The 25,570-nt window shown below is 43.5% G+C and overlaps 1 pseudogene across 1 annotated transcript; it reads right to left on the bottom strand.

The window, feature by feature from the left end:
• Window positions 1–6,312: 6,312 nt before the first annotated feature.
• LOC308282751 (heat shock protein 75 kDa, mitochondrial-like) lies at window positions 6,313–20,748 on the bottom strand (annotated as a pseudogene). The gene is made up of 11 exons (XR_013963333.1): window positions 20,587–20,748; window positions 18,086–18,253; window positions 16,936–17,018; window positions 16,630–16,770; window positions 15,331–15,402; window positions 14,909–15,069; window positions 14,020–14,127; window positions 13,839–13,912; window positions 9,946–10,074; window positions 7,210–7,387; window positions 6,313–6,329 (listed from the first exon to the last, which is right to left on the bottom strand). The product of XR_013963333.1 is annotated as a heat shock protein 75 kDa, mitochondrial-like (transcript).
• Window positions 20,749–25,570: the final 4,822 nt, after the last annotated feature.

Raw genomic sequence — 25,570 nt, 5'->3', positions numbered from 1 at the left:
ACCGTACAACTTTACAAATAATGTGTCTAGACAGATGCAGTTTTTTAACCAAGCTATATACTGTAGCAACACACACACACACACACACACACACACATGCGCGCACGCACTGATGCGTATCGTATTGCTGTTAAAATGTATCTTTACACCCCTTGAATACAGAGCTATTTAACACTTATCTTAAACACATTTTTTAAAATCTGCTTTAAGGTCATCACTGATGGCCTATTCCTGACCGACTGGGCCAACATGGTCATTTTCCCTAGGACCAATGGCCGTTTCAGTTCCCTGGACCTGTGTGACCGTGAGCAATACCAGGTAGGGCTGCAACAAATTATTATTTTTGATTAATCGTACCATTATTTAAACGATTAATCGAATTAAGGCACTTGTTTAGCTATTACCTTATAAATTAGTTTTGACGTTCTTTTATACACTGTTCTAACTAACAAAAAATAAATTAAAGATGAAGATTAATTCAAAAATACATAATTCATTATAATTTGCTCAGCTACAAATAAATACCCTGATACAATTGATACACTTGTAGTTACTTGCGCCCATATAAAATATGAGGCGAAAGTACTGCGTTCAGTTGAAGGTTTTTGTCTGTGGCACACATTGGAACACTGAAGTATACTATATATAATACTTAAATATAATATATATAGGCCTATGTGCCGCCCATCAGTGGGCAGGGCGGCACTGATCCATCGTACCCCTAGCTGGTTTCACGTCGCCTTCCTTTCTTATTTGCACGCACGCACGCACGCACGCACGCACGCACGCACGCGCGCGCGCACGCGCACACACGCACACACGCACACACACACACACAGCTGTTTCATTGCTAAACTAGAAGCAGTGCTCTTCCGAGCACAGGTCTCCACCAGGCCACACAAATCGGCCTGTTATAGCGCCACCATGAGGCTGATTTGAAAAATGTGGGGCAGAGGTTCTGAATTGGCATCCAGGGAGTGTGTGTGCTCAGTTTGGCAGCGATCGGGCCAACGGCCTCCACAGGAACCACACTTTAAGTATCTCATATAACATTGAAAGACAGATGGATAGAACAGTATATCTAGGATAATATCAGTTTCAAAAGCATAACATCAAATACAAAGGCAGAAAAAAGGGTGGGGGGGAGCATGGGGGCTTAGTCTATTTACAAGTCACGGGTAGCAGCCGCCTGAAGGTGACTCTTCATACCAATTTTGAAGGAGGCTAGGGATTTGCTCTCCTTTAAGGCTTGTGGAAGGGCGTTCCACATGTTGATGGTATTAGCAGGAGAACGAGTTAGAGCCTTGTTTAGTGTTAAATCTACGTTGATGATGATTAGTAGGTCTACTTTAAGTACATTCTGATGCAAATACCTTTTTTAGGCTACTTTTACTCAAGTAAAAGTAGTCAAAAATTTTGAATTCTGTACGTTTACTTGTAAGGGTGCCCTCACACCAAAATACCTATGAGAGTGGAATCCGCGTTCTGCCAATGTATTTCAATGAGAATGAAGCGGTTTCATGCCAGCAGAGGATTTCTGCAAAAAACGCTCCCTTATCATTGAAATGCATTGGCTGAACGCGGATTCCACTCTCATAGGTTGTGAGGGCACCCTAACAGCCCTAACAGAGTGTTTCTATATTGCAATACTTTAACTTCAGTAAAACATTTGGGTACTTTTTCCACCACTGTATATTACACCTACAAATAAATACCCTTTTCTGACTGCATACATTTGAAGAATAGCTACACATTTGTCAGGCTAAAGGGTAAAAGTGCTTTCAAATAGGTCATTAAAAAATATATATTGAAATCATATTGTTGTATTCTTAAACCTATATTCCTGCACGGTATTAATGCAAATTCCAGTTTAGTTGCAGATTCGATTACGATCGAGTATTTTGTCAGATACAAAGGTATTGGTTGGCAACTAAATTAATAATTGATTTGATTATGATTAAAGGACAACTTTGTTTTTTTACAACAAGTAAAGGGTTCATAATTTAGATTGTAATTAATAGAGAAAAGAAAAAGTGAGTGTTAAAATGTTTTCATTTGCTTCGTTCTATTGTTTTATCGCGTTTACCGTGCTAAAATGTGGGGCATGCGTACGCATGGGGGCATGCGTACAAGTGGCTAAATATGTATTTTTAGCCAGCAGTTTCTTTATTGCTTTTTACAGTAACACTTCTAGCCCCCATAAGTCACATCTAACCATGAAAGGTTGCGTTGTATCTTGGGAATGGGCTTATTCTGTGTAAAATGACATATTTAGCACTTGTATGCATGCCCCCAACCACTGAAATAAGAATCTCTAAAACAATAGAAAGAAGTAAATGAAATAATTTTAACACTCATCTTTTATATTCTTAATTACAATCTAAAATATGAACCCTTGTTGTAAAAAACGAAAGTTGTCCTTTAATCGATTAATCGTTGCACCCCTACTACCAGGTCCATGGAGCAGATCTTGGCGAGAGAAGTGGGACAGCCGCAGCACCTGCTCAGCGAGCCTTCGCCTTCTGGAAGGCTTTTAGATCGGTTATTTCCAAATTGCCAAGGTACAAAATAGGGTTAAAGTGGTTTATTTATGTTTTATAATCAAGTAACTAGTCCAGCCAGGCCTGTCACAGCCAGGGCCCATGATTCCTGGACTCGGGCCTTATCAAGAGTAAGTTAATGGTGACAGAAATGACAGTATCAAACAAATGTCCTACCGTACAACCGGCTGCAGAAATTGAGACCCCACCCCCTAAAGGAAAGCTCAATAATGAGCATGCATAATGCATTCGGACTATTAGATGGACTCATTTTGGTCTTTTGTGAAAGAATTCATTTTCGCTGGCATTTCGCCTACCCTCATTCCTGGATACGCTACTGGTTTTCTGTTACCAGTTTTGAGTAGCACCCCTCTTCTAAGTTTTAAGGCCTTCGGCAGGGCGTTCCACATTTTAGCAGTATAGCAGGAGAATGAATTTGACCCTTTGTTTGATCCGAATTGAACATGATCTGTGGAGCTCCCTCTGGTGTTGTAATTGTGGACATTCTTGACGGTTTGTAAGTATTTTGTTAGGTACAAAGGTATCTTATCTTAATGGTGTAGTGCATCTTGTACACCAGGCCCATTGCAAGATGCTGTAGTCTGTCATCTACTGTGAGCCACTCTACGCTTCAAAAGTGATTAGCGGTAAGCTGAACCCGAGAAGGAAAGTTAAGCTGGACCCTAATTAGAGTTTTTTTTTTTACTTTACTTTATTTTTTATTTTGACGGGACAATGCATATTAATGAACACTACATAAATGCAATGTAAATACACCGGAATTAGCAAGAATGCTAAATTTCATCCATAGTCCCCACATGAAAACAAAACAACATATACCAACAACAGTAACCTTACATCAGGAGAAGGCATTTAAAACGTATACATACAAGTACTATACTATTCCAAAGTACAAAAACAACACATACTGGCACCAGAACCCTATATTAGAAAAATAATCATTAAAAATATACATACATACTACTATACTATGTATAGACCATAGTAATTTGTACAGGCATCAAATATTTTCTTATAGGTGGTTACATGTTTGTGAGCGTTTTAGCCATTGCTTCAACTGCCCTTTAAAAGCACCAAATGTGGGGATCTCTCTAATTGAGGCAGGGAGCTGGTTACAATATTGGCAACCATTTATGGAGAGAACGTTTTGGTCTGTTCAATTCACTGCGTAATCTTTCAATCTAGAATGCGTGTTCTCTTGATCTGCTAACACAAAATGTTTCAGATCCAGAACTCGTCCTTCGGTGTGGGACCAAGTTGTGAATCTAATGGATGCTTCTCATGGGCTGGAAGATGTGACGAGTCAAATAAACTGCCTCGTTGCTGCTGGGCGTGCCCTGGGGGACCAACCAAGCCAGGACGCAAAACTTGCGTTTACCTGTCTGGTGTGCCGAGGTATTTCCATTCTGCATTTGTTAGTTAGATGTAAAAAAAAAAAGAAAAAAAAAAAAAAAGGAATGAGAATACAATCAAAATAATGCAATCCCCCATTACAGACACTATGACTCGACCGATGCGTTCGTCATGCTGCAGGAGCTTGGTGGGATGTCTGCTCTGCATCGAGCAGTGGAGGAACACCTCCCCTCCTCCAATGACCTGCCTGAAGTGCCGACACCCGCAGCCAGTCTACATTGAGGTCCTGAGCCTCTCTCCAGCCCTCGAATATTTTAGCTCCCTTCCATAGGGAGTTGCTCTGCTCACAGTGTTTAGAAACTCAAGTGGCACATGTTTTCCAGGTCTAAATGGGTGGAATACATTTTGTGGCAGTTGTCCTTTGGTTTAATTGGTCAACATTTGGTATTCCAAACTTGTCAAACTTGGGTTCTTTCAACAGTAAATTACATAACATGATGTGTTAATATGTGTATATGTTTTGGCACTGCGTTGATAAGTAGTTCCTAATGTTTGAATGAATGGACCATTCTAAGTTCTTTGATTTTGATTTGAACATTTTATTGGAGGATTAAACACTTGAGATGCAGCATCTCGTCTTCCAGAGTGTCCTCAGGCTCAACACACAAACAATGACATGATACAATCACATAACAATCACAATACATTGACAAAACATATAAGGGCTCTCACATGCACCATCCCAGACCATTCTACATCTGTTACACATCATCAAAAGATAATAATGATAAAAGTAAAAATGAAAAAATAAACTGTCCAAATTGAGTTTGCAATATGCTTAGAAAAGTGCTTAAAATGTTGTATTGACTATTTACAGTATAGCACAGTGGTGGAAAAGTACTCACATTCTTTTACTTAAGGTATATTTCACTTAACTTAAATTTATTGTCTAATCAGGCTTTTATGAACACCCTGAAAAGATTTTAAGTTGCTTCAATCAAAATTTTGATATTTGATGTAAATGTTATCAGGCCCCCCTCCTCCAGGGCTCCTCCACATACACACCCTTTGTGTGTGGTAAAAACACCCAATATTGTTCTGGTGACTCATACTACCCTCCTAATACATGAGCAGGATGTGTTTCTTTCCTTTTTCCCAAATCATTATTAAAAATAAATGAAAAAACGCAGCCTGCTCACGTATTAGGTCAGTAGTTTGAGTCACCAGAAAAATAATGTGTGTTGTTAATGAATCTATCATGGTTAAAATAGAGTTTGAAGTTACAATGGGTGTGTATGTGGAGAAGCCCATTGGGGAGCTGCCCTGGAAAAGTTTTTCTGAAAGTGAAATATCCCTTTAAGTGAAAGTATCAATACTGCAATGTAGATGTTACAAATCCAAACTTAAAAGTTTATGTGAATAAAAGTATTGGCTAAGTACTTAAAGTACCAAAAGTAAAAGTACAAAATGTTTCTTTATTTGTTGGAAAAGTGTGGTTCTACTGAAATCAGCAATACCAATTGTGTAAAGGTAGCTTGTGTATTCATGGAGTTATACAACTAAAAGTATATGGTGTACCTTGGGGACTGAGTTCGAATTGCTTGTAAGTTGTAACCAAATGAACGTGCATTGGCTGCGCACGTCGGTATGGTTTAAATTAATATCCAAACGTATTCATGGCGGTGATTTGTGTCATTCATGTAGGCTGCTGCAGCTGCTAGATCCTTTTGCTGCTAGATTGTACCGACCATTATGTAATGGTTAATCCCACATTCCCCACTGTCAAAGACTGCTGTGTAAACTTCCAAACTGCTGCTGTTCCAAGGCTGAGATCAAATGTATGCCAGGTGTGTCTATTTAGGACATGTTCGTAAATGCCATTTAAACGCTGGCCTACGCAAAATGTTGGAAAAAAATAAGCTGTTTTTTACACTCCATTGATGAATGAGGGCCTGTGTGTGCAGACTAGAGTAGTATTCACCTGTTCCAGTAGCAGTCCAGCCAGGTCTGAGTTTGAGTCCTTCAGTGCGTGCATCTTTTTGATGAGGTCATGACTGGGAAATCAATTACAGAGGGTGAATGTTGGACAACACGCATCTTCAAACATCTTCCTTTTTTACGATAATTGTGGGAAGCAACAGTCTGGGTTTCCTCTGCCATCGTGAGTGAATGTGTCAACGTAATGCACAGTTGAAACACTTTGGATCCAGGCACTATTTAACACTCCACACCACTCACACTCCACAACGTGCCCCAGTCATCTCTTCCCTGACTCTTACCCAGCAATGATGGCTGCAGTAACTGGGCTCTCTCCTCAGTGGTGCGGGCCACCTGCTGGGTGCGGAGCAAATGGCCCGCAGCCCCCATCTAAAGCACCGTGATCATGGCTGGGTGCGTGTCAAGGCGAGGGGTCACCTGGTTGTGGTACGGAGGGAGTGGAAAAGGTTTCAAATGACCCTTTGTTAGCCTTCTGGTTGGTCCCTGAGTGACCAACCAGCTGGCTCTATCTGCCTTGTCCCGCCTTTTTTATGTTGACATTGCTAAAACAATTTTTTTTGAGAAATAAAAACATTTAAAAACATGCTGAGTCACTATACTGCCACTGAGCGTACTGAAACCAAGTTTGAAATTAGCATTGAACGCACAGAATAACAATACAAAGCAAATTAATTAAAATGGTAGTGGATGGAGTGTCCCACCAAGTGTCCCACCAAGACACAGCAACCAATGGGTGTGAAGAGGGGCGGGACAACGGGCGGAACTTGACAAAGGGTGAACTCCTTCACAGGTGTTACAATGATTCTAATGAAGGCTCTGTTCTGTTTTGGTGTAGCACAGTGGTTCTCAAATGTTTTGATTTCAAGGACCACCGTAACTCTTGAGAGTGTACAAATGGAACCAAATCGACCCGTACGGGTCCATTTGGTTCCATTTGCACACCCTCAGAGTTACAGACGCATAAGGGGCCATTTGGAACCCGCTCAAGAACACTTTGAGGCCCACTGTGTAGCAGAGTGTTTCCAGTGAGCCAACATGCACATTAGCAGCACCCCGTCTCTGTTTGACCAGAGCCTTAAGGCCCATTCCCACTGGGTCAGATAACAGATAAAAAATGTCAAGCAAATTAAATGATGTTATTTGTACATTATTTCCTCCCAAAGCTTTTGCAAGATTGAGGATTCCCCCCCATCAAAACCTGAGGTTTCTATTCCTCTAACCAAAAGCAACATAACATAATTCACACAAAGATCACGGCTAGAGAAACCCGTCACACAAGACAATGCTCGGACGTCACCTCCATGTCCTTCTGTTTCATGGCCTCGTAGTAGACAGAGTGCTCTGTCAGAGGTGGCACACAGGTAGTAGATGTTGCGCGTGCCAGCCTTCATGCGGGTGCCGTACTCCATCTGGTTGGTCTGTTGGCCGGCGGGCAGCACAGAGGACTCGAACCTCAACAGCTTAGCGATGTCCTCCTGGAAATATGACAAGCCACATGGACAGTGACTCTTGACCGTTCGACAACATCTCCACCTCTACCAGAAAATGTAAGACAATTCGAAATATGGTTATGATTTGTTGTTCGTAATACTGTAGTTTTCTGTGTGAATGAAATATCTTATCTAACTATTCATTTACCGAATGTCTGTCCGTCCGCCGTCCGTCTGACCGTCTGTCTGCATGCTGACATCACTGATACTAAACAGTGTCGCCACCATGCTAACAATGCCCAACTGACATCAACAAAGCCCAACTGACATCAATACAGCACCCAAATTTGGAGATGACATCACAGACTGGCTTGGACCAGCCAGACAGACAGACAGATACAACAGGTATTATCGAACTACTAGTTATTTTAATGTTGAAAACTGCTTCTGGGAGACAAAACGAAAACACACACACCTCAAAATACAATATATAGTTTCGCCTGTTTTAAAAGACTTACAGTTTATGCATGCCATGGGGATTATTTGACAGTCTGAAGGCTAATTTCAAGAGGCTCTCTCCAAGCTCACAATGCATCACATTATTGTGAGCTTTTCATTTCTTTTAGGTTTGATATTGTGGAAATGTTGACATTTTGGTCCCATCCTCTTTTACAGTACACTTTAAGACATAAGACAGAATAAGACAGAATAAAGCCATAATAAGAAATAATGTGTTGGTAATTAGAGCTAATATATTTTATTAGACAGAAACAAAGACAGAATAGAAAGAGCGAATACATTCTCTGGCACCGTCACCTGCCGCGGAACTGTAGCGTCAGACACTGCCGCACGACCGCTAGTTCGACCGGCAGGTCCCGTAGCGGTAAACTGCCTGTCCGCGCGGCGGTGGCTGCCGCGGCAGTTACCAGCGATGCCGGTGCCAGATAATGTATTCGCTTTCTGCTATTCTGTCTCAGCCACCACCGCACGGACGGGCAGTTTACCGCTACGGGACCTGCCGGTCCGTGCGGTGGCCGACCGGTCCTACTGGCGGGACTGCTGGTCCTATCGCCGGCGATGCAGTGCAACTGCTGGTCGAACTAGCGGTCGTGCGGCAGTGCCTGCCGCTGCAGTTCCGCGGCAGGTGACGGTGCCAGAGAATGTATTCGCTCTTTCTACTATTCTGTCTTTGTTTCTGTCTAATAAAATATATTAGCTCTAATTACCAACACATTATTTCTTATTATGGCTTTATTCTGTCTTATTCTGTCTTATTATGTGTTAAAGTGTACTGTAAAAGAGGATGGGACCGACATTTTTAGAATACTTTTTACAATGTTCGCTTACAATGACATGCACAAAATAGGCACGGCAGGTTAAAAGTGGTGTTGATGGCCGAAGATGTTGAATAGGGATGGCCAACGGTTAACCGTTACCGTATAACCGATAAGAAATTGGTTACCGGTAAGCATTGACGATAAAAAAGAAAAAAAAAGAAAAGCAACCCACGTGTCACACCAAAAGCCCCGTACACCAATGTCTATGCAACATCAAGTCATCAACCATGCAACTGTACGCGCTAGGGTCACACATTTCTGTGTAAACCCTGGACACCCAGAAAACGATGGTTTAGTGATGAAGTGATGAGTCATCACTTTTCATCAGTTTCATCAGTTTTGTGGGCGTATTCTGGGGCCATTTGTAGCCCAAGGAATGTTTTTTGTGCAAAACAAATGCTTGCAATGGATTCAGCATCATGACAAACCCCTATTTAGACCCCTCACATCCTACTTAAATACCCAGAAAAAAATGTTTGCTGGGTATTTTCCTCCTGTATAGAAAGTCGATGGGAGACCGACTCTAGCGGCTGATAACATCAATTAAGCTGGGTCTCAGAAAGGGTCATCATACCAAAATGTAAACTAGAGACAAGTAGGAAGTCAAAAATGTACGGTCACCTTGGGTGGTACCAATTTGTGAAGATATCAGAATTGGCCCCAGGCCTAAGTGGAACGTTAACGTCTTGGTTACAGAATAGGCTATGCGAAAATAACACAAAGCTCACAGACTCGCAATGATCGCTTCATCAGCAACACGGGCAAGAGAGATAAAATGAATGAAATGGACATCACGCTTCTTAACCTTTGTTTATACCATTCCAAAAGTCATAGGATTGGAAGTTATTGCTCTACACAACAAACTCAGAGGAGTGGGGGGAAAGAGTCGATCTACTTGAAGCGACGTGCGAGCCTCTCGCTGCATGCTGCTGCTGTTATGCGACAACACAGCCGTGTCACATTACAGACTGATTATTTTGGGTGTTATTTCAATGCTACCGTTTCTTTGCAAAAACACATTTCTTAATGAAAACCTTTGTATTCTTGTTTCTCCTAGTTGTATTGTTTTTAATGTGTAAATATGGCACTTTATTATGGGGAAAAACTGGTGCATTTTCCTTTTTTTTAAATAGCAAATTTTTAGCACATTTTCTTAATGGTTAACCTGTTATTTAACCGAGAAGGCGGTTATCGGTTAAGACAAATTCTCCATTTGGCCATCCCTAGTGTTGAATCATTTTCAAAGTTTGAGGCATAAAAGGAGACACACAGACCTCTGAGGAAATGCAGCCATTTGGGCAGGATGTCAGTGGCCTTGGTCTGGATGAGAATCTTCCTGCTGTACAGAGCCACGCTGGAGCCCATCTCCCTGCTCACATCAAACATGGTGGGCTTCTGCTCACAGCACAGGCACATAGGAAAACATTCAATGAAGATAAGGCACAAATCATCAAGATAAATCATCAGTTAAGTCATCAAAACCCAAAGATTTCAAGAAATTATGTTGTGATGTTAACAGCAGACTAAAACACATTTTAGTTAAATTGTGAATAGCACATCCCTAAACCAATTATTGTATTATAAAACATTGTTATCTGATTAATGAATAACTGCTCCTGATTTCACTCCTAATCTGAAGTCATTTTCCACTGCATGATAAAAGCTCAACTCAATCGGACTCGCTTTACTTTGTTTCCCACTTGTGGTGTACGGGAAGCAAGACACAAGTCAAAGTTCACAGGTTGAGCCTTTTTATAAGGTGTTTATTTAGAAAAGAAGGGAGAACAGCATAAATAACTTAAATGTTCTTCAAAAAACAATAAAGGTAAGCGCAGCAGGCAACAGTCTTTGGGCGGGGCGGTGCCGGGAGGCACAGGGGTGAGTACTCAGGTAGGACTACTCGGATACCTAGTGGGAATACTCGGATACTCAGGTAAGGCACTCGTCAGTGGGAGGAGTGGAGGTAGCCGAGTAGGAGGTGAGTACTGGTACTTTTCAGGAAAGGGGAGTACGGCAGGTAGGTACTTTTCAGGGCAGGTGAGTACATCAGGTAGGTACTTAGATACTTTAGCAGGTAGGGCCAGGTAAGTACTCAGGCAGGTAGGTAATCTGGTACTTTAGCAGGTAGGGCCGGGTAAGTATTTAGGTAGGCTGCTGAGGTTACTCAGGATAGGAGCCCGTAAGGTAAGTACTTTTACTCTCTTCACAGGTAGGGGAAGCCCGGGGCTTAAAGTAATCGAGTACTTGTAATCAACATTATATTCTTTCTTTTACAGGGAATTAAGGAGGGTCCATTTCTATGCCATTGTTAATCATGCATGCCAGGCCAGGCTCGAGGGTTGGAGCGGGACAACCCTTCGGCCTGGGAATCAGAGAAACTAACATTACTATCAGGCTTTTAACAACATCAATGACTTGGAGGAATTGAGTGTGGATAAGAGGCTCTTACCGCTGAAGCTGTGTCCCACTTGCACAGAGGAGGAGAGGAGAGGAGGAATGAAGGTGAGACAGCCCAGTGTGCCTGCTTTATACGTTTGGGGAGCGGCACCCACAGGTGAGCTCAAATCAACCTGATCAGTCAAGTTCAGGCAGGTAACGCCCTTCAGTGACACAGCCCCGGGGTGGGCGTGGCTCCCTCTGGGTGTCTCTGCCTCCTCTCCGCCGCTCTCCTGTACAACACAGCTTTAATAAAGAGCAGTTAGAGACCGCCACACACTGTAGATACCAAAAGAATACCAGGTACTTCTGCCTAATGGAAAACCAAAAAAGTGGAGTCAAGCCGATACGATGCAGTGGAAAACGCAACAACTGCTTCCATTGGTTCACATTTCTAATGCTAGAATTGTGAACGTTTCCAACCCTAGGTGTGTGATAGGGGGTGATCTGCATCCCTCACAATGTCAGGTACGTAGAAGCTGCGGATGTTGACCGTAGGCCTGGGACGATTCACTTACCTCACGATTCGATTCGATTTCGATTCATAGGGTGGCGATTCGATTTAATCCCGATTATAGTTTTTTTTCGCGATTTGCGATTTTTTTTTTTTTTTCACAATTTACATTGCTATTTTATATACTTAGATTTTAAAATGTTTAGGTGGTGCACAGCACCTTCTTCTTTCTCTGTTTAAGGAGCCCCAACATAACTACAAATCTGTAAATGAGTACACAACCTTTTTTGTGCAGGCCTGAGTGCTTCCAACAATCAAATTCAGTCCTTTTTATTCAGAAAATATCAAAGAATATTATTATTTTTAACTACCTTTTTTGGGTTTTACCATGGGCCTCTCTGAGCAGCTATTTTTTCCAAAATATAATTTAAGGTAATGAGTCAGATAGCCTAGATATCCAGAATATTGTTTTGTATTTTCTTGTTTCTGTGTGTGTGCGAGAGAGAGAGAGAGAGAGAGAGAGAGAGAGAGAGAGAGAGAGAGAGAGAGAGAGAGAGAGAGAGAGAGAGAGAGTGTGTGTGTGTGTGTGTGTGTGTCTCCGTACAACTGTGTCAAGAGTTCAGGTCACAAGTTGACCTCTCAGTTTCAGTTCTTTTGAAGTTAACTAGCAGCAATTAAAAGACCGCATTCCACCGGCTGTGTGTGGAGCGGTCTCTCTGATGATCGCAGCAGGCACAGAGAGGAGAGAGAGAGAATCGAGAAGAAAAAAAATGATTCTGAACTTTGAAAATCGATTAATTGAATCGCCGGCATTAACATCGCGATAATATAGTAAATCGCAGTCGTACGGGGGCCACGTAGAACTCCTCGTGCTGCCACTTGCTGATCTCCTTGGGCTCCAGCATCCACAGGGCCTACATGGATACCAAATGCCCCATTTAGAATTGGTCGCATTATGTTGCGCACCAAAAACAGAAGATCTACGTTGAGAGCCTGTAGAACGGTTATTTTCAGTGTAAGGCGTGCAAATAAGTATTAACCCTGAAATGAATCTGTGTCGTGTTAAGACTTTAATTTATTGAAGAATAGCAGATATACAAGCTCACAGCACGGCACCGAGTGCCGAGCTGCAAGCTTGTAGATCTGCTATTTTCTTTAAATCGTGAAGAAGTCTGAATATTTTGACCCGATTCTATAAATGTGTTCTAAATCCTTCTTCTAAATCAATTACATGTATCTCAAAATATGTTGTTCCATGGACCCCCCAGAAGCAAATATGTTTGCTTTTAAAAAGATATAAGATTTGCAAAAAAAATCTAGAAATAGCAGATCTACAAGCTTTCAGAGCGGCACTTGGTGCCAGTGCCACGCTGTGAGCTTGTAGATCTGCTATTTTGTAATAGTTGGAGCATACAATAATGGTTAAAGTGGTTCCAGGTCTTGGGTGGGTTAGGCACATCTCATCTGGGGAAAGGCAAACTCATCTGCACAGGACCAGAAAGAAAGAAAGAATAGAGGCTGACCTGCCACCCGCTTCGACTGGTATCTTCGCATTCAACCGGACTTTATCACCCTTTTTCAGACGTTTGAACGCAGATAGTATCCACAGTGTATCCACGGAGGAGTATCTACTTTGAAGTACGCATGCGCCGATATCTCTCGCCTTGAATATTATTCCCCTCAGGGGAATCGAACCCAAACCGTGGGTTTATTGCATCCGTGCTCTACTGACTGAGCTAATGAACGGATGATGTGACTCCTTTTTTGTGCATTTATCTATGACGTGGATAGTGGGGTAGACGTGCAGTGGGGTAGACGTTGATAGTGAGGGACTGAATATTTACTATTCTGTCCATAACGGCACATAACTCGGTAACGCGGCTGAGTGGGATTGTGCGGCGTTCCCACCGCTCGTCGCGGCAACTCGGCTCGCTAGTGCTCGCCTCGGTGGCGACTCACGGGGGTCATCGCCGCCCAATACCGCGCCGCTCCGTCGGGGTCTGTGGCGTGGAGCGTTGCACGGGGGAACAGAGAATAGCTGGCTTCTGGTTCGAGGCTGGAATTCTCCTCAGGTTTTATTTTTGCGCTCCTCTGAGGTTGACCACTAGATGTCGTCATTTTACTACTAATATCTCTGCCTTGGTGAGATACTTCTCTGCATTGGTGAGATACTAGTATGCTGTATCTATGGATACCTCTGCATTGAAGAGTCTGAAAGCACGTGAATATTTCGCATTAAGTGCGTTGATATCATTCGAAACAGGTGGACCTGCAGTGTGTTCAGTCTGCGTCCATTCAGGAAGATGGAGAAACTGACAAAGTTGCTGTACTTGCTCACAACCTCTGAAACAGACAGACAACAACGAAACGTTGTTTATGGTAAGTTACAAATTAATCACTAGCTGACTATGGAATATGTTAAATGACTCATTGCAGTGTCCTGGAGGTACCTTTAACTCGGTCCTCCAATGAGAACTCCTTGCAGTCGTCCTTGAGGTGCAGCACGATCTTGGTCCCGTCTGACTCCGCTCGCTTCAGCAATCTCAAACACTCCGGAGCTGAGAGAAAACACAGATGGTAGCTTTAACCAAACTCTAGAGCACATGTATCAACAGAGTCATCCTCGGACACCATTCAATTCCCATCTTGCATGTCTTACCATATTCATATGAAATGCCCCCAGGCCGTCCATCTCTACTGTCTATCTGCAGCTTAAGGAACTGATCTCGTTTAGGTCTTAAAATGGTCTGATGGCGGATTCTACTGGAAACTTCTGTAATTAGTGTATTTCGAGTTCCTATTTGTACGTTTTCTAGAGGTGCTTTGAATTAGGGATGCACCGACACAGGTTTTTTCAATGGCAACGCGTGTCTCGTCCCAAGAGTGGAGGAGCGAGAAAATAAACTTTCTCTGTTCCAGCAACACTCTCACAGGATGCTGGAGGAGGAGCGACGAAAAAGGTTTGCTGGATAAGATTGTGGGATATCGTTCATTTAATAAGTATATGCTAAAACGTTTGGTTATGGGCTTACAATTATGGGCTTACAATTGCGTGATTATATTGTATATTTTTAAGCCAGAGACTTTTCTATTATTATTTTTTATTTATGACTTGGATTTGTGACATTGTGTCCGATATCCGGATATCCTAATATGACTTAATTAAGTCATATTGGGACCCGATACCGATAAGATATCGGTGCATCCCTACTTCGAACGTTGTTGAAGCTTTTTGTATTGCAGTCATTTGTGATAAAAAGAGATCTTGTGTCTCAACAGGAATTACCTGTATCAATAAAAACATTTGAACTCTGTCATTTCTTCTGGTCTTGGTCTTACCCATCTGAAGACCACTTGTAGCCAGGAGTGCCGGGCTCAGCTGACTGTGAGTAGACGTCCACACGGTCGGCCACCATGAAGGCAGAGTAGAAGCCCACTGCAAACTGACCGATGATGGTGCTGCTGGCCTCCGCCTGGTCCTGCAGAGCATCTAGAAATGCCTGCAAGAACCAGACATTTGTGGTGGGGCTCATAGTCATAAAAGAATCAACTTAATCCCACTCGCAGTTACCAGCTAGCATATTATGGTAAATGGTGTTGACATCTCATGCCATTTAAAAATAAATAAAAAGGAAAATAAAAAATATATAAATTTGTTTCGACTTGGACAGTTCAGATATCATGTGACAAGGGCAAAAAAAGTACACAGAACCACAGTTAAAATACATGAAAATATAATAGTATAGTATATTAACAGCTACCTTAGAACCAGATCGGGCGATGGTCCCCAAGTTGCCAACCAGGTCCTCTTGGTTCATACCCACTCCAGTATCCTGCAACAGACAGACAATAGTCACATACAGTTTAAGCAAAAAATATATTCTTCCATATATTCTAGATACATCCGCACATGCAGTGAAATATTCAAAACCTTTTTGGTATGAATTTGTATGGCATACTCATGAATCTCATGAATATCTACAATATTACAAGAGACCACTCAAAACAATAGAATTGTCAACTTTCTGAAGTCAGAGTTGGTTTAAGTCCAGTGTGCAGTTTCTGCAGTCAGTGATGATTTGGGGTGCTATGGCATCTGCATGCTTTTTTACACAATATTCTATTTTTCTAGATGATCACCACAACATGCAGTACAATATTTCTCCACTAGGTGGCAAACTATCATCAGGAACAGACATTCATCTTGAATGGATCTTGATGGACCAAATTCAGCCCAGTTCTTTAAAACAGAGCCTGTCAATTAAATTCAGTTCTACATGTTGTGCTCAAAGTCTCATCTTTCCCACCCAGAGAGAATAACACGTGAGCACTTCAGGAGAGACTACTCTAATTAAATACTGGAGCTGTCTGCTCCTATTTGTTATTTTCTCAGGGGTGACTAATGTTTCAACTAGCGTCTTCCTCAAGAGTCAAAACAGGACACATGCTTCCCTTCAGTGTGTGGTATGTATGGCCAGAGAAGTCTGCGGCTAACGTCATATAACCCCCATCCACTCCCATGTTAAGGGAACAAACAGGAAGAGGAGTTACAACTACATTAAACAACGTTAAAACTCACTTTGCAACTCGCTTTGCCACTCAATTTGCCATTCACTTTATGCGTGTGCTTACCCTCTATTCCGGTTTAATTTCTGTATCTGCGTGACGTAGGTGGATACCTTTTTAGGAGGTGGAAGCAGGTGGAGTCTATTCATTTCCAATGGCAGAGTGAACTTGAACACAGCTTCTGAACCGTTCTTTAGCTCCATGGTCACTGAACTAAATATTGGACCCGATTGTATATATACACAATACACATATTCCCAAAATGTTTATACTAAAATGGCTTTTTTAAGAGACACAAATTAGGAGAAAATGTACTTTATCATTGCCCTTTCTGGCCTTGACGCCCTTTCTGGCCTTGACTTTGTGTACCATGTCGCACTCCATGTGGCTCCAATCAGGCTGCCCTATCTTGGTATAATAAACATCTTTGGTTCCACTCTTTACAACTCGTGCAGGTCATACACATTCCAGATGACTTGCCCTGCTATCTGTACCTGGATGGTGAAGGTGCCTTTGGCAGCGTCCGTTTGGAGGTGGATCTCCATGGGAGCCGTTTCGCCTCCTCCTGTGATCAGCTTGTGGCGCAGCTTCTCCAGCGCATCGCTACCGTTGGAGATCAGCTCCCTGATGAACACCTGAGGAAATGTAATTTTTTAGCATCAGTAATCACAGACCCAATCCAAAGGTCTGAATGTCACACTTACACAATGAGCCAGAGAAGTCATATTTGTAGAAAAGCAGGCCTCTCACGTTTCAAAATAACATCAGGATTTATGAAAAACCATCCTCCCCATTCTCACCTCTTTCTCAGAGTACAGGGACCTGGCGACAATGTCCAGCAGCTTTTTGGTCTCGGCCTGGAACTCATGTTTGGAGAAAGTACCTAGAAGGACAAGGAAGCAACGTTAATGTTAGCTTAAGAGCACAGTTTACAGTACAGTTAGATATTATGTCTAAACCCGACAAATGCTAATCGCAACTGTAAAGGGTCCTACAGACGGGCACTGGTTACCACGGGGGCTCCCGGGGACCGTGCCACAGTGATACAGAAACACACTCGCTCCACGAGTAAACGCTGCGTGGTATTTCACAAAGATGAACACAATACAGCTCTCGCCGCCCGCATATGCATGCACGAACAAGCGCCCGCCCGCCCGCCTCGCCGACCCTAAACTTCTCTGCGCAGCCGAAATAACCGCCCGCCTCTCATTGAAAATGAATTACTAGGACGTGGTGCCGCGTATCGTCTGGAATCCCCTTTACAGACGGGATTTAAAACCGGCCCCGGTCTCCTTAAGAGATACCAGACTCCAACTGCTCATTACAGAGGGAGTCTGTCTTTGGCCATGAGAGATACAGGCCAAAGGCAACCAGTAAGTGTCCTATAACCTTCTCTATGGAATAGCGTCGGGTACACAGTATTGTGTATTATTATTTTATGCTTTAACTATTGAAAAATAGCAGATATACAAGCTCACAGCGCGCGCTGTGAGCTTGTAGATCTGCCATTTTTGAAAAATTTTGAAAATTTGAATTTAGACTGTCTTTTGAATCCTTCTAAGGTTTTTTGAAAAACCTATGTTTCTATGTCAGCAATCTGGCCAGCCAATCGTCAAAGAAAAGGTCCTTTTCACTTAAATGGAGCTCAGTTAGTCTGTTCTTGTGAGACTACTATGTCAGTGGTTCTCAAAACTTTTCATGTGAAGGACCCCCAAAATGTTATGCATTTGGCCACGGACCCCCATCTCAAAATATTTAGTTCCAGGGACCACCCAGAAGCAAAATTTGAGTTACAAACGCTCGCTTTAAAAATACATTATTCTAAGATTTGCACACATTTTCACGAATTTTTCAATAGTTAAAGCAGTCAATAATTCTAGGCCTAAATGGGTTAAATCTAGAATATGACAACACTCCAGAGTGATCCATGTATGTGTGTGTTTTCATCACCTTGTACATTCTCTGTGTCACTGATGATGGTGTGCAGGGGCTCCTCATCGGGGACCTTCTCGGCCTCCTGGGTGCTGTAGAGCGAGTACTGGTTCAGAGCCAGGCCAGGGTGCTGGGAGCTCCACAGCCTGGGTCTGCTGCTCCACACCTGCTGCCTGGGGCCAGCATCTGATGACAGGGGAACAAGATGAAGTGTTGGGATTAGGAATGTGACGATAAGCGATATTATCGTGATAAAAAACACGAAAATCGTATCGTGGAGATTTAATTTATTGTGATATCGTCCTCCGTCATGCACTGGGATCAATTCACCTTTTATTTGCCGAGCTGCATATCCAGTACCACTTGAATCCTCTATAAAAAGGTACTTATAATAATATACGTACTTGATTGTTGATAGTCCTTTTTTCACTCTATCAAATGTCTTAGCAAAAAATCTACAAGCCGATCTACAAGCTCACAACGCGTCGCAATGCGGCTGCTATTTTTTGGCAAATGTTCCTCCCCAGGATTATGGATTTTGATTATCACAATAATATCGTAAATCACGATATGAAATTGTCATATCCCTAGTAGGGATAACTAATCGATTTATATTTATTTATTGCTTTCATAAAAGCATCGATTGGTAAGCATGTCATGGGGCAAAAAGCTTAAAAAAGAAGAAAAAGAAAAAAGAAATAGCAGATCTACAAGCTCACAACTCGTGGCATTGCGATGCCTTTTAGATCTACATGGCACCATTGTGTGATGTGCGAAGTGATAGCGGTTAATCGATTTGTACAGCTTCAGGCTGTACTACCTGTCAACCGGTGATAGTTCCACAACGTGACCTAAATGTCTCAAAGGAGGAGAGTAGGGAGACCAGCTTCAACCCACTGCAGATGTGCTAGTCTGACACTGACATTGTATTAACAACATAGCCTTCCATACACATTGGTTAAAGTAAAAGCAATGTTTCACACTAGTGAGAGACCGATATATCGGCCGCCGATTATCGGTAGCCGATATGGCCTTATTTGGGCATATCGGTTTATATCGGTATCGGTGAAATTTCCCGCCGATATAAAAATAAATAAATAAAAAACTGTCCGGTGCTGGGAGCCTTGTGGACTGGTGAATGGTAGTGTAGTGAAATATTTTGTCCAGCAGAGAGCACCATTCCTTCACACTGAGGCCAGGCCAGTGGAGTGTGTGTGTGTGTGTGTGTGTGTGTGCGTGCCTGCCTGCGTGTGTGTGTGTGCCTGCCTGTGTGTGTGTGTGTGTGTGTGTGTGTGTGTGTGTGTGTGTGTGTGTGTGTGTGTGTGTGTGTGTGTGTGTGTGTGTGTGTGTGTGTGTGTGATAACTCACATAACGTCTCACGTTGCTGAAGAACAACAAAGATAATTCCAAACAAAGTCCATGAGAGTATAGGGACAGCACTTGTTGGCGATCTAAGGATAGCATTTTTAATTCCCTTTATAGAGTTTAAAACGACCAGTTCTACCAGAGCTAGCATTAGCCATTAGCCAAACTGTGGACAGTGGAGAGAGGAGGAAGGAAGCGTGTTGCCAGACTTATGGGAGAGAAACAAGCACACTGGTATATAAAACAAAACACTGTGGACAGTGGAAAGAAGAGTGTTGCCAGATTTATGCGAGAGAAACAAGCAAACTGGTATATAGATCATAAAAAGTGCGCTGTCAGCCGAGCCTTGTCAGGCCTGTCTTATGTCAGGCCTGTGAATGCTCCTGGATAGTGTAAAAATATAATAATAATAATAATAATAACTCATTTGCTTCCCCCGCCCAAGTTTTCCGAGTTGGCAGCCATTTTTTTTTTTTTCATTTTTGTTTCAAAACTTATTCTTTTCATTTCTTTTTTTATTATTTTTTATTTTTTCAAAAATATTTTATATCGGTATCGTATCGGTATCGGTGATGGGCCCCCCTCTCTTGTATCGTATCGCATCGGTTAAAAAAAAAGTATATCGGTCGGACACTATTTCACACCGATTACCACCATCTATGTGCATGGAAGAATGACAGACCGTGGCATCTACCTTAGCAGCCTACCATGATGTAATATTACTTCAACATGACAGTTTGTCACATTGTAACAACACAGCGATAAAGATCCGAATATAAACGAATAGAACACCATGTTATAAAGGAAATATGATGCGACACATTTGAATAGCATAGCGAGACAGTAAAGCTGCAGCTGCAAGAGTAATAACTACTAGATAGACCAGTGTTTCTCAAACTTTAAAATATCAAGGTCTCCCCTTAATTCTGACAGTGTACAAATGGAACATAACGGGTTCATTTGGTTCCATTTGTACACTGTCAGAGTACTGTATGGGTCAATTTAGACCCTGCTAAGGGGACCCATAGATAGTCCCCCTGGAATCCACTTTGAGAACCACTGAGATAGACTATTGCACAGCAGTTACAGGTTACAGCATCAGCGGCTAGGCTAGTTTAGCTCTCCCTGTCATGACACAAACACAACGTACATACCTGCATGGTGAGATCCGGCCAAGGTCCTGGTGCTCAAACCTCGTCCACATGACAACAACCTGCTGCTGGTTCTGTGAGGAGAAGCCAGAGCGAACTGGAAGAGCTTCAGACAGCGAGACATGTTGCTTAGTTTGACCTACACTACAGTACTGACTGCACACAGCAGCTCACACATAGAGCTATAATGGTTATGTGAAATTGGCGAATATAAGCTGGCGAATATAAGGAAATCTCTTCAGAATAAGAGTACCCCTCAGCCAATTGAAATTTTGAAAAACGATTAATTTACCCAGGATATGCACATTCAAAACATAGATTAAGCGTTTAAACATACATACACAATGATAATATATTTTTGGGTGAAATAAAAAAGTTTTAATAACATAAAAAAATATATAAATGGAGAAATGCTGTTCAATAGAGTGCATAGCCTTTACAAATTGGACACTGGACAGGAGACAACTCTTCGTGTCGGCACTTTGGACCCATGCACGCGTTCAGGGAGACCTCCTCTACCACACCACACTCTCCGCTAAGCGGGAGAGGCGGCATTGCAACTACTGCAGGCCGTCCAGTGCAGCCAGGCGCTCAAAAAGGCCTCAAAAGGCGCCATTTTCTGAATCTAGTGGGCACTGGACGGCAGGCGGCTCTTCGTGTCGGCACTTTTGACCCATGCATGCGTTCAGGGAGACCTACTGTGCCACACCACACTCTCCGCTAAGCGGGAGAGGCGGCATTGCTACTGCTACAGGCCGTCCAGTGCAGCCAGGCGCTCAAAAAGGCCTCAAAAGGCGCCATTTTCCGAATCTAATGGGCGCTGGAGAGCAGGCGGCTCTTCGTGTCGGCACTTTGGACCCATGCACGCATTAAGGGAGATCTCCTCTGCCACACCACACTCTCCGCTAAGCGGGAGAGGCGGCATTGCTACTGCTACAGGCCGTCCAGTGCAGCCAGGCGCTCAAAAAGGCCTAAAAAGGCGCCATTTTCTGAATCTAGTGGGCACTGGACGGCAGGCGGCTCTTCGTGTCGGCACTTTTGACCCATGCATGCGTTCAGGGAGACCTCCTCTGCCAAACCACACTCTCCGCTAAGCGGGAGAGGCGGCATTGCAACTACTGCAGGCCGTCCAGTGCAGCCAGGCGCTCAAAAAGGCCTCAAAAGGCGCCATTTTCTGAATCTAGTGGGCACTGGACGGCAGGCGGCTCTTCGTGTCGGCACTTTTGATCCATGCATGCGTTCAGGGAGACCTAATGTGCCACACCACACTCTCCGCTAAGCGGGAGAGGCGGCATTGCAACTACTGCAGGCCGTCCAGTGCAGCTAGGCGCTAAAAAATAACTCAAAAGGCGCCATTTTCTGACTCTAGAGGGCGCTGGAGAGCAGGTGGCTCTTCGTGTCGGCACTTTGGACCCACGCATGCGTTCGCGGAGACCTCCTCTGCCACACCACACTCTCCGCTAAGCGGGAGAGGCGGCATTGCAACTACTGCAGGCCGTCCAGTGCAGCCAGGCGCTCAAAAAGGCCTCAAAAGGCACCATTTTCCAACTCTAGTGGGCGCTGGAGAGCAGGCGGCTCTTTGTGTCGGCACTTTGGACACATGCACGCGTTCGGGGAGACCTCCTCTGCCAAACCACACTCTCCGCTAAGCGGGAGAGGCGGCATTGCAAGTTCTGCAGGCCGTCCAATGCAGCCAGGCGCACAAAAAGCATCCCAAAAAATGTCAGTTCATCCTTTTGCTCAGCCTTCCACAGCAATATTTTATGTTGTTCATGTGGCCCCGTGGAAAAAAAATAACCCCACCCACCCTTTATCTCAGGGATGAGCAGGGTGGGCACACTAAGCCAGTGGTTCTCAACCTTTTCAGGCTGCGACCCCCTAAATAATCATATTTTGACTGGGGACCCCCATCCTGACGAGCACTAAGAGTTGAGGCATTACATTTTGTATTGTAACACTGTTCTAATGTGAAAATAGCAGATATACATGCTCACAATGCTGCACATTGCGAGGCGTTGTGAGCATGTAGATCTGCTATTTTCACAATTTCAGCCTCTAATATTTGACAATTTGGCCAATGTTAAATTTGTCATTTTAGAGGTATTAATAGTCCTTGAATTGCATGGCCTGCAGCAGTTGCAATGCCGCCTCTCCCGCTTAGCAGAGAGTGTGGTGTGGCAGAGGAGGTCTCCCTGAACGTATGCATGTGTACAAAGTGCCGACACGAAGAGCCGCCTGCTCTCCAGCGCCCACTAGATTCGGAAAATGGCGCCTTTTGACACCGTTTTGAGCGCCTGGCTGCACTGGACGGCCTGCAGTAGTTGCAATGCCGCCTCTCCCACTTAGCGGAGAGTGTGGTGTGGCAAAGGAGGTCTCCCCGAACGCGTGCGTGTGTCCAAAGTGCCGACACGAAGAGTCGGCTGCTCTCCAGCGCCCACTAGAGTTGGAAAATGGCGCCTTTTGAGGCCTTTTTGAGCGCCTGGCTGCACTGGACAGCCTGTAGTAGTTGCAATGCCGCCTCTCCCGCTTAGCGGAGAGTGTGGTGTGGCAGAGTAGGTCTCCCTGAACGCATGCATGGGTCAAAAGTGCCGACACGAAGAGCCGCCTGCTCTCTAGTGCCACTAGAGTCAGAAAATTGTGCCTTTTGAGGCATTTTTGAGCGCCTGGCTGCACTGGACGGCCTGCAGTAGTTGCAATGCCGCCTCTCCTTCTTGGCGGAGAGTGTGGTTTGGCAGAGGAGGTCTCCCTGAACGCGTGCGTGTGTCCAAAGTACCGACACGAAGAGCCGCCTGCTCTCCAGCGCCCACTAGAGTCAGAAAATGGCGCCTTTTGAGTTATTTTTGAGCGCCTGGCTGCACTCGACGGCCTGCAGCAGTTGCAATGCCGCCTCTCCCTCTTAGCGGAGAGTGTGGTTTGGCAGAAGTGGTCTCCCTGAACGCATGCGTGTGTCCAAAGTGCCGACACGAAGAGCCGCCTGCTCTCCAGCGCCCGCTAGAGTTGGAAAATGACGCCTTTTGAGGCCTTTTTGAGCGCCTAGCTGCACTGGACGGCCTGCAGTAGTTGCAATGCCGCCTCTCCCGCTTAGCGGAGAGTGGGGTGTGGCAGAGTAGGCCTCCCTGAACGCATGCATGGGTCAAAAGTGCCGACACGAAGAGCCGCCTGCTCTCCAGTGCCACTAGAGTCAGAAAATGGTGCCTTTTGAGCCATTTTTGAGCGCCTGGCTGCACTGGACGGCCTGCAGTAGTTGCAATGCCGACGCGGAGAGTGTGGTGTGTGGCAGAGGAGGTCTCCCCGAACGTGTGCGTGTGTCCAAAGTGCCGACACGAAGAGCCGCCCAGCGCTCACTAGAGTCCGAAAACTTTATTTGTAGATCTGCTATTTTCAGAGCCCAGCATGTTGTTAAATAATTACGCTTTTAATTTATTACTGGTATTGTATCTCACCTGCACTATCTGGAGCATATTTTGTTGTTGTTTTATCACTTTATTTGCTTATATTAATTTTACATAGCAACCTGGCCTAGAGGCAGACATGCACAGCAATTAACATGATATCCAGATAATCTAGTCTGGAATTCAAAATGAAATTGAGTAAAAGTATGAAAGTATTGGCATCAAAATATACTTATATACACTTTACTATACTTAAATATACTTTATACCAAAAGTAAAAGTAAAAAATAGCAGACCTACAAGCTCACAACATGTCACGATGCGACACATTGTGAGCTTGTAGATCTGCTATTTTCAAATAACCTAGTTTTTAAATGGGGCTAAAGTTGTTAATGTGTGTATTGCCATAAAACATCTGCAAAGTAACTAGTAACTCAAGTTTAAAAAAAAATTGTTGTGGAGTAAAAGTACAAATACCTCAAAATTGCACTTAAGTAGGCCTACATACTTAAGTAGCCTACATGTAGGCCTACTTAGTTACTTTACACCACTGGCAGAAAGAAGGTGCTAATTGTGGCAATTACCACATCAGAACTTGTATGGAAAATGGGCTAAGTAGCCTACCCATTTACTGGGGATCAATAGCCAATTTAAATCAGTAAAAACTTGTTAGGGCACTTTGAAGTACACCAGTATAAGCAATTTAAAAATACACACATCGTAAATGTATTATTTTAAATAAATGTACGGTCTTTACAAACATTAATTACTGACATCTTATTTTGAAGGTCTTATATTCGCCTGCTCCTACACCGGAAGTCCTATATTCGCTAGTTTCACGTTGCTAGCTATAATAATAGCTCACACGCCGAGCAAGACAAACAAGGCCCCGATGCACGCATTAAAATGACGTCAGCAGCAGCATAGCGTCTGTCTATTCACATGCCTGGTGAAAAAGTAAGCCATTTACCATGAGAGGGAGTTGGCACTTGGCACGAGGCGAAACAGTGGTAAATCAGCCAACAACCCACGACCTCGAATGGTAAATTGCTTTTCTACCACGTTTACCAAATAAATGAAAGAAAACACAGTTGTAACTTGCAAGGATCTTTAGTTACAATCATTAATTCAATTGTTTGTGGGTGGGTTCCATGAGCCAACTCAAGGTTGTTGACTGATTTACCACTTGTTTTAAGCCAATCAGAATCCAGTGTTTGAACATGTGACCACAAAAAGTGGTAGAATATTTAATAACCAGTAACTCAAGACAAGTGCTTGTGAATTGTGATCATTTACGTCAGTGTTTCTCAAACTTTCAAATTTTAAGGTTTCTCCTTAACTCAAATGTAACCAAATGGATCCGTAAACACATCTATGGGTCAATTTGGGGGACCCCTCTAGAGTCTAGTCTAAATGAACCCACAGTGTCCCTGGAATCCACTTTTGAGCAAGCCAAGGGGGGAGTTTCCCGTTTCTCATTTCCACATAACTCAAAGGTATATTAATGACATAGTTCAATGTTAAAAATGAGTGGTTCTCCCCTTTTTACGTTTACATCAAGACAAAGTGCTCCCCAGCGTGTTTGAGGGATATAA

This window comes from Nannobrachium achirus (genome assembly GCF_963921795.1).
Source record: "Nannobrachium achirus genome assembly, chromosome: 4".
NCBI classification, from domain to species: domain Eukaryota; kingdom Metazoa; phylum Chordata; class Actinopteri; order Myctophiformes; family Myctophidae; genus Nannobrachium; species Nannobrachium achirus.
Note: the sequence above shows the minus strand (reverse complement) of the source record. Positions and strands in the feature narration are given on the sequence as shown.